The sequence below is a fragment of the Protopterus annectens genome, chromosome 10.part0 (assembly GCF_019279795.1).
Source record: "Protopterus annectens isolate FY-2018-M chromosome 10.part0, PAN1.0, whole genome shotgun sequence".
Lineage (NCBI taxonomy): Eukaryota > Metazoa > Chordata > Ceratodontiformes > Protopteridae > Protopterus > Protopterus annectens.
In genome coordinates, this window is record NC_056744.1 from 885,153,899 (window position 1) to 885,170,455 (window position 16,557).

Consider the following 16,557-nt stretch of genomic DNA (forward strand, 5'->3'; position numbering starts at 1 on the left):
AAAGTTTCTGTGAGGCCATTTTTGCTTGGGCTGAAGGAGGGTCTCTGTGTTCATCAGTGGCAGTGACTAACATTGAGCAGCTTCCCTGCCCCCCGTAGAGGTGGTTACTGACTTGAAACTGTAGTTTTATTTTCCCTTTTGGGTCTATTCCTGCTTCTTTCCAGCCCCTGCTATCAAGCACGCTTTAACGTGCTTTAGCGCGGAGTTGCCACTAGAGCAGCATCGGGCAGCCGGTTAAACAAGGTTAAACTCTTTCTGGCTCCAGAAAGTCTGTTCTTCAATTTTTCCCTTAGAACTGCTCTGTTAGGAACCTAAACAGTTTACACCTACACTAAAAAGTGCAGCACTTGTTCCAAATAGCTTTTTCTTCTCAAAAGCTCAGCACTTGTCTTATAAGCATATCCCTTGTCTTATAAGCATTCTCTTTGCAGGTCAAGCACTCCTATATTATACAAATCTCTCACTAGCAAAACCCCAGGAGTGCCCACTTCCCGCTAAGCCCACTACTTTTCTGTCTCATACCAACTCATAATTCTTTCTAGCATGTCGAAGGGTCAGATGCTGGCGTCCTCTCCTGCCCATTTGGTGAATCTGGGAATTCTGAGACAATGTTACAATTGCCTCATGTACACGGACAACCATCTCCTCCTCCCATGTAACACTAACACTTGTGAGAGATGCAGCTATTTAGCCAGACTGGAGGCTGAGCTCTCTCAACTCAGGACTGGCAAGACCAGGCAGGAGGAGAAGGCAACTACACACACCACAATACCAGTCTCACATAACTCAACCACACCACTGAATCAAACACATAAACACACTAAGACATACTCGAGGCTCTGAGTAAAATTTACCTAAACAGCAGAGGCCTCCAAAGCAGACACCCAAGCAACTGCAAACTCAATACACCACACAAACAACACATAAACAACAAAATCAGTGTACAAAGCAGTCACTGCCCTTAAGGCCAAATACAACACCAAACATACTTGTCATAGGTGACTCCATAGTCAGACACACTGACGTCCGCTCACCAGACTGAGTAAGGAGAAGGTCACAGTAAGCTGCCTGTCGGGCGCTAGAATCCGCCACATAACACAAGCACTCAGGTCTCTCAACAGCAGGTACAAGTACGACTCAGTCATTGTCCACGCTGGTGTCAACGACCTGAGACGTACCTCCTTGGACTACATGAAAAGAGACATTGAGGAGCTCTCTGATTATGTAGCCCAGGCAGGTATGACCCTGACCTTGAGCAGTATCCTACCTTCACCTAGAATTATGCCACAATACAGTGATAAGATGATCAGCTTTAATAATTGGCTTAAATTCTGGTGTCATTCAAAGGGGATCCAATGTCTGTCTGCCTGGGATGACATGCTGGACAAGCCACGCTGCTTCGCAAGGGATGGCTTGCACCTGTCACCCCTAGGCTTCCGGATATTGGCAAAGGCTCTTGCCACCCCATAGTGCCTTTTTTAGGCAAGGCTCAAATTCTAAACCTACCACCATAGAACACAAAAAAGTAAAAGAACTAAGGGTAATGCTGCTCAATGCCAGAAGTCTCAATCTCAAGATGCACGCACTCGAGGCCCTTCTCAGTATGGAGAACATCGATGTCTGTGCTGTGACAGAAACCTGGTTCAAGGCTCCTGAGAGCACCCCAGCACTAGCAGGTTTCACCTCATATCATGCGTTCCGGCCCCAAAATCCGGACAACACCAAGAAAGGAGGGGGGGTGTCCATATTCAAAGGACACCCACACCTCAAGGTTGGTGGCAACGCACAATGCATCGGAGACCATCCAGGTGCAATTAACCATAGGCAAGACTGCTCTGCAATTTGTAGCATGTTACAGGCCACCCTCTCAAACTCAGGAACCTCACATGGCCTTCCTGAAAACAATGGAGGGATAAATGTATCTCCAAACACCATCATACTAGGTGACTTCAACTACCCTAATATAGACTGGGAACACTACTCAAGCCCAAACACTCTAGCCCAAAGGTTCCTGGAGTTCATAAACTCAAATGCCATGGAACAACTAGTCACCATCCCCACAAGAGGAGAAAACATACTTGATCTCATCATCACAAACATGGGATCACAATGTTCAACACCGGAAGTATACCCCTCACTGGTGAGATCAGATCATAAACTAATCTCGCTGGAGGTCCTCATCCCGCCCCACCTGAAACAAAAAAGACCACAGTGAAAAACTTCTCAAAAGCCGACTTCACACTTCTAAAAACTAGTGTGGTCTCCTTTAAGGCCCCTGAGCCAGTGGAAAACATTACTCAAACCGCTGAATCACTTACAAATGCCTTCTACCAGCACCTACAGGACTGCATGGATCAGGCAATCCCAAACAAAACTAAGACTCTTTGTACCAAAGGCAAGCGTCCAGTCTGGTGGACCCCAGCCATAAACAAGCTCTACAACAAAAGGAGGAAGCTACTACAAGATAGAGCAAAATCCTTGAAAGGTAAGACACCTTTGATCATTATAAGTAAAAAACTAAGAGCTCTCATAAAATCATCCAAGGCAAATTTAGAGAGAAAAATCGCCAAGGATTCAAAAGACAATCATAAGGCCTTCTTTAGCTATGTTAGAAACCTAGGAGGAAACTCCCAGATATGCTCAGAATTAGTTCAAAATGATGTGAAGATTACTGAACCTACACACATTGCCAACATACTGGCTGACAGGTTCAGTGCAAACTTCTCCCCCCAAAAAGGAGAGATATCTATACCAGAGGATTGTAGCCCCGCAAACATCTCCAACGCCCAGGTGAGAACTGCTCTCTCCAAAGCAAAAAACACAGCATCCATGGGACCGGATGGTGTCCCCGACTGTGTGCTCCATGAACTCAATGAGTAATTAAACCCGCAGTTAGGACAGCTGTTTAATCTTAGCCTCACCTCAGGATACGTACCCAAGGAGTGGCGACGGCGACTGTGGTCCCACTTCACAAGGCGGTGCCTCCACCGACCCTGGAAATTACCGTCCCATTAGCTTGACAAGCCTTATCTGCAAAGCCATGGAGAGGATCATAATGGAACTCATAAATAAAGACATAGGGAACTTGCAGACTTTGGATCCAACCCAGTTTGGCTTTGTCAAAGGCAGATCATGCCTTTTAAACTTGGTTGACTTTTTCGAGACAGTCACCAAGGCCATTGATGAGGGAAAGGCAGTCCATACAGCCTACCTTGACCTGGCAAAGGCCTTCAACACAATACCCCACTCAGGTATCATCAAAAAGCTCATCAGCTTTAATGTAAACCCATACATCACAAGATGGGTTGCAAACTGGCTAAGTGACAGAACCCACAGGGTCAGAGTTGCTGGAGCCATGTCAGACTCAAAGCCTGTCACAAGTGGTGTCCCACAGGGCTCAGTCCTGGGTCCACTCTTGTTCGGCATCTACTTTTCTGAAGTACAAGCAAACACAGGAGGGTTATGGCTGACAAAGTTTGCAGATGACTGCAAACTGGGCCATAGTCGAAAACACATCTGACACAGATATCCTTCAGAAGGGCCTCACAGAAACGGATAACTGGTGCCAGAGCCATGGCCTAAAGTTAAATGCCAAGAAATGCATAGTCATACCCTTCGGGAAAAACAAGGTTACCCCTAGCTACCATATAGGTGGCAATCCACTGAGCACAGAAGAAGTCATCAGGGATCTGGGGATCCAGGTTGACAGTAGCCTTTCGTTTGACACTCATGTTGCTAAAGTAGTTAGGAAAACCTTCTACATTGCCCACCTGATCATGAAGGGATTCACATCTAGATCAAGGGAGGTCATCGCCCCCCTGTACTCATCACTCATTAGACCTATGATTGAGTACAATGCCCCATTCGGAATGTATCTGACCAGACACTTGCAGCAGCTGGAAAGGCCCCAAAAGTTCCTCACCAAAGGATAAAGGGTCTCAAAAATATGTCTTATGCTGCCCGATTGAAAGAACTCCAGCTCTATTCAGTCTCATACCGCTTGCTCAGAGGTGACCTGTGCCTGACATATAAGGCCATGTCAAACCCTGATTTGATGAATATGCTTCACCTCAAAAAATCTAGATCCCTCAGAACCACAAGGGCGGGAGACTTAAACCTTGACACGGTTATTAATAGAACATGCTGGAGGGACAGATTCATCACCCAGAGACTCCCTATGCTGTGGAACAAAATCCCGGTACATGAGAGGCAGAGCACCTCGCTGGCCTTGTTCAAGAGGAATCTTGACCAATGGATGGGGGATCGCAGATATACCCCAGGGATTACTTCAGTGTCACTGCTTGACAGAGGCACAGCAAAATAATAGGCATAGTTTTATTCAAACTAAAGGGGTGGCGAAAGCCAAATAACTATGGGCTAGGCTTATAAATGCCCTTGGGCAGATAGCCTAGTATGAACCTATGAACCTATGAACCTAGTGTTAGTCGCTCTTTCCTTTTCTTGGGCACCTAGTGTTAGTTGCTCTTTCCTTTTCTTGGGCACCTAGTGTTAGTCGCTTTTTCCTTTTCTTGGGCACCTAGTGTTAGTCGCTCTTTCCTTTTCTTGGACACCTAGTGTTAGTTGCTCTTTCCTTTTCTTGGGCACCTAGTGTTAGTCGCTTTTTCCTTTTCTTGGGCACCTAATGTTAGTCGCTTTTTCCTTTTCTTGGGCACCTAGTGTTAGTCGCTCTTTCCTTTTCTTGGGCACCTAGTGTTATTCGCTTTTTCCTTTTCTTGGGCTCCTAGTGTTAGTCGCTTTTTCCTTTTCTTGGGCACCTAGTGTTAGTCGCTCTTTCCTTTTCTTGGGCACCTAGTGTTATTCGCTTTTTCCTTTTCTTGAGCTCCTAGTGTTAGTCGCTTTTTCCTTTTCTTGGGCACCTAGTGTTAGTCACGCTTTCCTTTTCTTGGGCACTGGTTGATACCATTGTTGGTACTTCTTCCCTCTTTTTCTACTTTCCTACCCTCTCAGTGGATATTTCTTGCATACCATCTTTGGTGCACCCTTTCTTTGTTTTATTTTACTTTAACAAGAAATAAAAACTAAAAAAAATATATTTTTGTCTCTGTTTTTTTCTGGATTTGTCATGGCTGAAAAACCTATGGGATTTAAAAAGTGCATTTCCTGTGGACACAAGATACCTAATTTTGATGTCCACAGGGAGTGCGTGTACTGTTTTGGAACAACCCACCATGAAACTCCATGTTCCATTTGTGCTGGTTTTAACACTAGGGTCTTGAGTTATTGCAGCAACAAGTTAGTTTTGAAAGGGTTACTTCCCTTTTCTGCTACATCTGCTGCATCTGTTTCAAGGGCTGAAAATTCAACCAAGAAACAAAAGTCTTCCTCAGAGACTAGGGAACACATAAAATGGTCTCCCAACCATTCCCTGAAATCAGCTCTGGCCTCAAAGCCACCAGACAAAACTTTGAAAAGATCAGATATGACCCCTTCAGATCTGACTGTGGTGACAATTAAATCTCTGAAAACCCAATCCCCTCATTTATCTTTGCAGCACATTTTCTCACAGCTCCCTTCACCTTTTCTCCAAAAAACACCCAGGAGGATGTCATGTCCCCTGTCTACCTCAACCTCTGTCATTGTCTCCCAGACCCTATCCAAACTAGATGAGGATAGGATGATGAGGAATTTTTTCAGGGCTCAGATTCAGATGGAGGTGTTATTGGATTTGTCTCTCATTGGATTATTGAGCCTCAACCTGCTTCACATTCACTTATCTCTCATTCTCCAATCCATCAAATGATATTGGAGGTTTGAGATTTGAGTATCCTGAGAGTTGATATGTTGGATCCGAAGACAGCTAGGCTTTCAATTCCGAATATGTCCCTGAGTCATTCAGCACTGATCCCCTAGAACATGATGAGTTTCGAAGCTGAAACTTTGGCTCTGGGTCCAGTGGGATGGATTCAACTCTGAGGTTGTTGGAGCCATCCCTCTCCCTCAGAGCTTTGGCACTGGACAGCTCAGGTCTGACTCCTCCCTAACAGCAGAAGCCCAGGCAGAGTCAGGTCAGGGCTCATCAGTGCTTGGGGCTTTGGCTTCAGAGTGGTCAGCTTCAGCTTCTTTCAGCCTTTCTGCCTTTAAGGTGGTGGAGAGGACTTTCTCTCATCTCAGAGACCAGTGTACTCTTATTTCTTTGGATCCTGTTCCACTACCACCATTGGGCCTGAATTCTCAGCCTCACCAGCCTATCCTGCAAGGGCAGCTGGTCTACTTGAGCATCCAGGCAGTCCCCCTTCTGGAACTTCTTCTCTCTTCTGACATCTCTCCAGATCATCCCACTGATGAAGTCCCCTGGAAGAGGTTGTGTTAAAGGAGGCACATAGATTCCTCTCAGGATTGTCTCACTGAAGACACTGACTTCGATGATGGGGAGGGGTCCCCAAGGTCTCCACCAGAAGACATATCATTTGGAGACATTCTAGACATCATTAACTAGAAAGGTGTATGGTCTTCTGATCCCCCTTCCCAGGAGGAGTCAGTGTTCCTGGATACCTTCAGATCCAGCCCATCTATGTCCTGGGTTATATCCCCAGCAGATGATCTTATAGATCTGGTGTCTCATTGGGCATGGAAGGAACCAGATACTGCAAAGCCTATTCCTCCTCACCCTGACAAATTTCTTGCCCCTCCTAAAGACAGGCCTTAATGGCGTAATGGAGTTCCTGCAGATGCTATGGTTGTGGCAGTGGCCATGAAAAAAAAGATGGCAGAACAGAGCTCTTCTATCCATTCTCCTAACACAGAGTCCAAGTCTTTGGACAGATTTGGAAAGAGCTTTTATGCCTCAGCGGCATTTGGTCTTTGGTCGCTGAATTATTTAGCACACTTCACTAGATTGCAGAGAGATTTGATCAAAAAACTCTCCAGATCTCTTCCCATCCATGTCTGTGGAGGAGCACAAACAGCTATTTTCGCAACTGGCTACCCTTCAATCTATATCTGATGTGTTCATGAGGTTGATCTGTCACACAGCTGAAGGTACCTCATTTGTGGCAGGTTCAGGCATAGCCATTCATGGATATGCCTCGATGCCCTTATGCACTTTTGCGAAACCCTTCAAGTCTTCATTCATCAGTGCTTCCTTTGATGGATCTTCCTTGTTTGGCCCTGCAGTTGAAGAAATGCTCTCCTACAGTGAGCAAGCTGGGAAGACCTTGTCTGCCATGGGAATAAGTTGTTCTACTCCACAAAGATGCTTTTACAGGACTCAGCACAGAGGAAAAAGATGTGGTTCCAAAGGTCACAAGGTCCTTTACAGGACTGCCAAGGGGACTACTGAGGCAGAGGGTGGAGTACCAATGGAAGACTCCACCCTTGTAGCAGAGGAGGCCCGCAAACCCAAGGGTTTCAAGATACCTTCTCAGATAAACCCTTCCAGTACTCCTGAAGGCTTGCCTGACTGCTCTTCTCTGGAGGCAGTGAGAGGGATCTTTTCTCTGCACCCAGAAGCCTGGGCATCAATCACAAATGACACTTGGGTGCAAAAGAATTATATCCAGAGGCTATTTCATTCCTTTTTTTCAAATCCCACCAACCAAATGAAAAAGGCTCCTTGATGTTCCATTCAGTCAGTGGAAGTTAGAAGCCTTAGAAATTCATTTGCTGCTAGACAAAAAAACAGTCCAAGAAGTTCCACCAGACCAGAGAGGATTCAGAACTTACTCAACATTATTTTTAGTGCCAAAGAAGACAGAGGATATGAGACCCATTCTGGATCTCAGCAATCTCAATCAGTTTGTTAGGAACTCCAAATTCTGGATGGTCATGGTTCAGACCATTCTGCCATTTCTATGAAAGGATGATTGGATGTGCTGTTTAGATCTTCAAGACTCATACTATCACATCAAAATGAACAGACACTACTGAAGATATCTGCACTTTGGCTGGAGGCCAATCATTATCAGTTCAGAGCCCTGCCCTTTGGTCTCACCACAACCCCTAGGATATTCACCAAGTGTATGGCAGTGGTAACAGCTCACCTGTGGCTGCTCAGATTCTGAGTGTTTCCATACTTAGACAACTGTCACCACCCCAACAAAACATCTCTTTGAAAAAGCCAGGGACTACCTGCACCAACTATGTCAGCCTTTAGGTATCACAATCAACTATGCCAAGTCTCATCTACAACCTGCCCAAGTCTTGGAATTCACAGGTGCCTGCTGGGTACCACCAGTCAACTAGCATTTCTTCCATCAAACAGAATACAGTCTATAAGATTTTAAGTGAGACAGATTCTTTCACACCCCTGTCCCACAATAAGGCTGGTCCTCCAGGCTTTAGTTTCTGTGGTTGCTGCTATAACCTTGGTCCCAATGGTTCAACTCTATATGAGTGTTATTCAATGGACTGTGTCTGCTTAGTGGTCAGTTCTTCAACATCCATTGCCCTCACCAATAAAACTCACTCGGGTTTGTAGAAATTACCTGCTTTGGTGGGTACAATGCAATGAAGTTTGTCAAACATGCCCCTTTGTGTTTCCACCCCACTAACAGGGACCATGAACACCTCCCATTTGGTGGGGTGGTTCAAGGCTCATGGTTCCTAGAACAGACCAATTTGCTTATCAATATTCTAGAGATGAAGGCAGTTATCCTAGTGTTACAGGCCTTTCAAGACTCTCTCCCTCCAGATACCATGGATATCCAAACAAACAATATGTCTGTGGTTTGGTACATCAGCAAACAGGGAGGAACCCAATCCTATCCCCTTTGTTGAGAAGCAGTGAGAGCATGGCAGTGAGTGATCACCTCCAACCACTTTCTTATGGCAATGCACATTCCTGGGAAATCCAACATGGTAGTGGACAAACTCAGCAAGTCCATGTGGATGCCTCATGAGTGGCCTCTCAGTCAATTAGTGGTGGAGAGGATTTTCCATTGATGGGGTCAACCTTGCTGTGACCTGGTTGCCTCTTCCCCACAACAAAAAGTGTTTTTTTTTGCCCTGAACCCCCCAGTAGAGTCACTGAGAGATGCTCTAGTCCATGTTTGACCCTCTTGTCTTCTTTATGCTTATCCCTCCATACGTCTAATCTCCAAATTTCTACAGAAAGCACTTTGGTTGAAGAGCAAGGTTATCCTCATTGCCCCTTTTTGGCCTTGTCAAGTGTGAGTCCTCTTTTTTTTGGTCTCATCTTCTATGTCCACCTTGATACTGGACCCCAGTCCAGATATGATCTCTCATCCCATGGGGGTGGTGCACCCAGACATTGCAGGCCTCAAATTAACCGCATAGTTTTTCCAATTCCTCTAGTGGTTAGACAGCCCAAGCTTTCCTCCTCAGTCCATCAGATATTACTATCATCCTAGAAAGTCTCCACTAGGAATATTTACAAGAGTAAATGGAAAAGGTTTACCTGTTGGGCCCATCAAAGAGAATTGGATTCTTTTACTTTCCCTATTCCCACTGTCCTAGATTTCCTAACATCTATTTTTCAAGAAGGGGCTAGTTTTTCTGCTGTCAAAGCCCAATTAACAGCCATCTTGAATTATCATACTGGACACAATGCTTCTTCTCTAGCTTCATCAAAATTATGCAAAGCTTTCCTCAAAGGCACTTTGATGCCTAGGCACCCAGTTAAAGACCCTACTCCACCCTGGGATCTAATGCTATTACTAAAGAGTTTAACTCAGATCCCCTTTGAGCCATTGGCCAAATCTGACCTCAAGTTTCTTTCTCGGAAACCAGCCTTTCTAGTGTCTATTACCTCAGCAAGATGAGTGTCTGAACTCTAAGCACTTTCCACAAAATACCAAAAAGTAAAATGTGAGGAACCAAACCACAGAAAAAGATAACAAGAATAACAACATAAAAACTAGTTTATTGGTTGTGAGTGCTTTCGCAGCCACATAAGCTGCTTCATCAGACAAAATCATTCCACCAACTCATCCAAGGATCCAATAAAACTGCATGTTCAATTAAATATTCAATTAAAGCAGCATAGTAGAATAAAAGTGACAGTACATGAACACTCAAACGCATATAAATAAGTATAAACCAATCATAAAAATATACATACTAAAACATAAAATGTTTTTATTTGTTTTTCCATAAAGATAGGGTTACCTTATTAACGTATCCTTCTTTCCTGCCCAAAGTAGCTTCCAAGACGAACATCAACCAGGCCGTCAATGTACTTGTTTTCTTTCCCAGCTTCTCCAACAAAGGTGAATGCATGCTTCATCTTTTAGATGTACATAGACAGCTCCATTTTAATATCCACAGAACAACAGACCTCAGAAAAGCAGATACATTTTTCATCTCCTTTGCCTCCAACAGATTGGGAAAACCAGTTTTCAAAGTTACCTTAGCAAAGTGGTTAACAGATTGCATACCATTTGTTTACAGTCAACGAGGTCTTTCCTTGCCAAGATCTCCTAAAGCTCACTCCACTAGATCCATGACTACTTCTTCTGCTTTTTGGTCCAGAGCTTCCATTGATGACATTTGTGCTGTATGCCACCTAGTCCAGTGTTCACACCTTTATTGCTCATTACAAATTGGATTTGATCTCCAGAAACAGAGCTGATTTTGGTTCTGTGGTACTCCGGAATATCCTTCCATGAGGGCCACCCAGATTCACGTAACTGGGGACTTTGTCCCATCAGTTGAGGAATGAATGAAAATGACAATATTAGATCTTAAAGTTATGTACTCACCATAACTATGCATCTGTGTTGTCCATTTTCATTCTTCCTCAACGTCCTGCCCTCCTTCTCTTGTCCTCTGTGAGTGACCTGATAGTGAATACAGAACCAGTGTTCCATATTTGAGTCCCTTTCTTTCCTTTTGTTTTACCTTCTGTATTGGCCTGTGGTTAGTCTTTCTGCATTTAGGGCAGCAAACTTGATCTGTGGTATTGCAGTTTTCTAGGGTATTATGGGTAAAGGGAGGAACTCAAAAGTTGGATCCGAGAGTAAATGTGGCCAAACCATATCTGAGGGATGGATCTGAAACCCATCAGTTGAAGAAGCATGAACATGGACAACACAGATGCATAGTTATGGTGAGTATATAACTTTTATTTTTCCACTCATGCAATCTCCTTTCACATTTACCTTTTCTTTTAAAGTCCAGACCCTTGACATTTTTATCAAAAAAATGTGTGCACCAATACTGTATCCCAAACACCCTTCCTCTCTCCAGATTGAAGCATGTTAACATTTTAAGTATCTCACTGTAAACCTTACCGGTCATCCCTTGTTATCCTTGGTAACTCTTCCCTGAATTATTATAGTTGTAGTCTGTAGTTACCCTCAGGATAAATTGTTGGTATGCTTATTACAAGGGGGGTGGTCAGAAGTGAGGTTGTTCCATGACCAGGTAGTCTTGCTTGTACCTCATTTGGGTGGACACTTAAGGCTTTGTCCTCAGTCGTAGAACCATTAGCTCTTCTCCTGTATAGCAGCTTGCATAATGCTGAGCAGCTCAGGAATTTTATTACAGTCCCAATGTCCATCACTCAGAGTCCAGTGTCCATTGTGTGATGAGATGTATCTGTCTAGGAGGGCTATGATGTGTGACTCAAGCATGTGCTCTCTCCTGGGAACATAAGATGGCCATATCTCCCCTGCTTTTCCCACCCCTCCCAGTCCAGATATTTTTCCATTTGAGCACTGGACGACCTATCCAATTGAACCTTCTCAGTTTTAGGCAATGACACTTACTCTTATATAAGTTAATTCAAGACAGGTGTACCTTAGAGTTCATTAGTGGCCCCCCTACTTTTCTATCTATCAATGACCTTCTGTGCAACTTTCCCGAAATAAATGGAATACTTTATGCAGATGATTTAGTTATTACCACTGTTCATACTTCTGCTAAGTCCCTAAACATCATCTTCAATTCCCTTTTCTTATTTTCTACATGCAGTCAGAGTATCTCTACCTCTCTCAATTCAGTGCTACTCTCCTACCTCCTTCAACAGTCATGCCTGACTGTCAAAGGCTTTTCTCAGTCAATCCATCCATCTATTTGCTAGACATCCTCTTTTCCTCTTGCCTTCTTCCTGACTCTCTCATCTCTCTCAACTATTCTTCACTAAATCATATTCTGCTTTTGTGCATATGTGCCTAAACCACAGTAATCTGTTTTTTGTCCTTATGTGCGAATGAACCTACATTAGCTTCTCCTCTGATGTCATCATTTCTTCAACTGTCGCAGTGTGCATTCTACCACCCATCTCAGGCACTTTATTTTTTTCATCTCTAGCTTCCTCAACTGCTCTGATTTTATTGCCCAAATTTCTGCACCTTACAGAAGTACGAGTCTCACCACTGTTCTGTACACTTTACCTTTCAGCTTTTTTGGCATTCCTTTGTCACACACTATCCTTGTCATTCTGTGCCAGATTACTTCAGCCCCTGTAATTCTATCTCTGAAATCCTTATTCAGACTTCCCTTCTTCTCAGCAACCACCTCTCCTATATACCTAAAGCCGTTCTATCTCCATTTTAATCTTCTTCTGATTTCCTGCATTGTCTGCCATGACAACTGTCTTATCTGAACTCAGTTTCATCCCATGTGCATTTAGTTTTGTGTTCCATTCCAGTATCATTTGCTGAAGTTCCTATTCAGCGCCTGCTTCTTATGCCACATCATTTGCAACTTTGTTGCTAAAGTAGTCCATTACCAGTATGAACAGCAGTGGGCTCAGAGCTAAATCCTGAAGCCTCTCCCCTCCCCCACTCCAACTGGGAACCCCTGTGTGAGTCTGCAGACTGTTCATACTTGTGTCATTGGGTCCATGAATATAGCTTGCACTAATTCTATCAGTGTTTCTGGAACTTTGAACCATCACAGCACTGCTTTCTTGGGACCTTGTTGTATGTTTTTTCCAAGTCTAGGAATGCCAAGTTGGAATCTCTCGTCATCATTAGCCTCTTCTTCACTATTTGTCCTACAGCAAATATCAGGTCAGTAGTACTGCATCTGGAGCTGAAACCAAACTGCTCATTTCGCATCTTACTTTCTACTCCTCCTCTGCATATTTGTTTTATAAATCATCCTGTCAAACACTTTCATGCAGTGTGACAGGAGTTTAATACATCTATACTGCCCTCACATGTGACTGTCCCTTTTGTTATTGTACACTGGCACTATAATGCTTATTCTCCAGTCATCTGGGATATGCCTTTCTCTCTAAATTGCTTTGAGTACCTTCTGGAGCCAGTTCTCCCCTAACTCACCCAATATCGTGATCGTGACCTCATCTGAGCCTGCTGCTTTTCTTGCCTTCATTTTCCTTACTGTTGTTCTTACTTCATCTATGGTGAGATATTGTTCCTCTTTCATCATAGGCCAATGTTTGTAAGAACAGGGGAAACATAGAGTAGAGTCCGAAGAAGGAAGGCTGATGCTAAGGTAGTCCTTGCAGTGTCTGTCAAATACTGCTAGATCCTGCAGAGGGAACCAAGTTTTTGATGAGTTTTATTAATTGCCTGTAGTATATGGTGGCCAAATTTATGTCTGTCTCTTATTTATTTATTTATTTATGTACTGCCTTTGTTTACTGGGGAAATGTTAACTGGACTTTTAGCCCCTTTTCAAGGGAAGCCCTGGGAGTAAAGCTCTATAAACACGAAATGCACATAAATATAAAGGAATGAAACTGAAATATGCATAGATTAGATAGTGTTTACAGATTCTGAAGTGATAAATGATACATAAATAGTTGAAAAATATTCAGAGTTCAGGACTAACAGAACTGAATACTAACAGTAAAAAATTAAGTTTAACATAGTATCAGTGGTCTGAATAGTTTGTGCATACTTCATGCAAGCATGTTACTTGCCCATGCAGAAAAACCTTGCTGTTGCCAGAGGTATACACTGAGCAAAATCATTAGTGGAATGCTTAGAATGATAGGAGTGGAAGAGGATGGATAGAGGAAAGAAGAAGAGCAGGGACAGCAGTTGAGTAAAAGCTGGGAGAGGAAAGGAAAGAATATTGGGGCAACAATTCAATAAGAAGGAGAGAGAGAGAGACAGAGAGAGAGAGAGTGACAGAGGGTAAGAGACTAGGATAGAGTTAGGATGCTCCTATTGGAGTAGATATAGTAAAATGTTAACTAGGATGAGTGCATGAGCAAAGCCAGGATGTGTTTATGTGTTGCTGACATTTTTTGAAAGTCTTTAGATTATCTATTTGTTTTAGGGGTAGAGGGTTGGTGTTGTATTAGAATACAGAGAATTGCCTGCAGTTGTTTGATTTGGCAGTGCTCCAGAGGAACTTCTTACTAGAACATAAAGCTATAGGGGGGAGTAGGACTGGAGGATGGTCTGCTGTGATGGACACCTTGTTGGTCTATGTATTATGTTGCAATCTGTCAGTAATTCAGAACAATTTTGGTTATCTGGTAGCCATTTTTTGTTGCTTTTGAACCAGGCAGTAGTGAGTTTTAAAAGGTAGATTGGGTTGCAAATATTGATGTTTTATTATAGCATGCATCAAGTTTGTTCTTAGGTGGAATGTAGGTTTGTAAGGATGTAAGACACATATAAGAGTGGTGGAATGATGTAGGATGATGCAGTAGATTTTCTTGCAGTGTCTGTGAGTAAGCATTTGACTCAATAGAAGAATGTAATTTTTTTTTTAAACTTTCTTTTTATTAATTTTCATAAATCATGAACTTCTTATACTATGCAAATAATTATACATAAACATAATACTAAATATTAAAACTATATACAAAAATGTTCATAACATTAGTCTATTCTGTTTTTAATCATTACATTTTATCTAATAACTTTTTTAGTTTCATCCAGGATAACTTTCTGTGTGTCATTCTTGTCATTCTAAAGGCAAGAGTTAAAAGTTCTCTGTTACATACTGTTTTCGCCAATAATATAAATTCAGCAAAAGATACATTTATTTTGGTTTTCCAGTTTGAAGTGATAACATTTCTTGCTATTGCCAAAAGAGACCAGAGATGATGCACTTGTGGCTTTGGTATACAATCTGGTATTGGAGCATTAAACAATAAAAGTGTATCTGTTATTATACACTTGTCAGTCCACAATGCCTTCATAAAATCTCTAAATTTCTGCCAAAATGGGACAATCACTCTGCATTCAAGCAACATGTATACCCAATCAGCACAGAGACTCTTATCACATCTCAGACAATTGTGACTAGTTTTATTTGATATTATAGCAATTTTCTGTGGAGTAAAGAAACTCCTGTGTAAACATTTCCATGTAAATATTTTCCAATATGGAGATGATGTTGTATGATTGATTGACCTGAGTGTTAATAATTTATCATTTTTGGAAAAATTAAATCTGTTCATACTTTCTATATAACTCCATAAAGAGTCTTCAGGTTGTTTTAAGTCAGCTCTCAATGACTTGTAAATCTTAGATAAAGAGAAACCCATGTTAAATTGTGATGAATTTAATTCACATAAAAGAAAGATTATTTTAGGCTGTAATAAATTATTAGTCACTTGGCTCGTTTTAAATTCCTTTATTAGATGTTCCCTGAAAATTTGAATATTTAACCAATTATCTTAGTTTGTGTTATATCCTGCTAAAAGGCTTGTAGTGTCATGAATGTTATTTGTACTTAGGAACTGGTGCCAGTAATTTAGTCCATTGCTTTTCATTTCCATTATTTTATTCATATTAAAAGAATCTAGACAATTCTTTGTGAGTGCTATTGGGAATATTAATATTGAAAAATGTCTTGTTATGCAGTTTCTGTTTATAATTCTCCTAAAATTGTTTAGTATATAGCTAATACAATGTGATAGCATCTCATGTTTATTTTCTTTATATACTGAGTCCTTCACCGCTAAAAAAAATTTTTATTTTCAGTAAAAAATGTCATCAGCATTAGATAGTAGAATATTCAAGTGTAATTTTTTTCAGCTTGAAGTATAGTTGTTACTTAACCACTTACTTATGATATGAGTTATGACTGATTCAGCATATAGTTCTAAGTTTGGGAATGCAATTCCACCTTTTTCCCAATCTCTATTGTGCCAATCATACTTTATTCTCGGTTTTTGTGGGAACCATAAAAACTTAATTAGATGTGAATTGAGCTGTTTTATCATTTTTTTGGAGGGCTAATAATTATGGTTTGAATAAGGAACAAAATTTTTGGGAGAATACACATTTTTATTAATGTTAGCTTTTTTTCAAAAGTAAAGAACATTTTATTCCATTTGTTTATATATTCTTTGATTATACCTAACAGATTTCTATAATTGACTTGTATGATTTCTTTCCTATTAGGTTTTATATACACACCTAGATACTTAAGAGTGTCATTTCCCCAACTAAAATTACTGTGTTTTCTCCATTCAGAACTTACTTTCTTATTTACTAATAATGTTTCAGATTTATTGCTGTTAAATTTTAAACCTGAAAATTTCTCAAAATGTCCTATAGCTGCTGTGATATGTGTTATTGAGGAATCTAGATTGCCTATGGTTAATATTATATCATCAGCAAATAATTGTATTTTAGAAGCATAATTTGAATTAACAATAAAGCTATTTATGTTGTTATTATTTCTTATGTAATTTGCAAA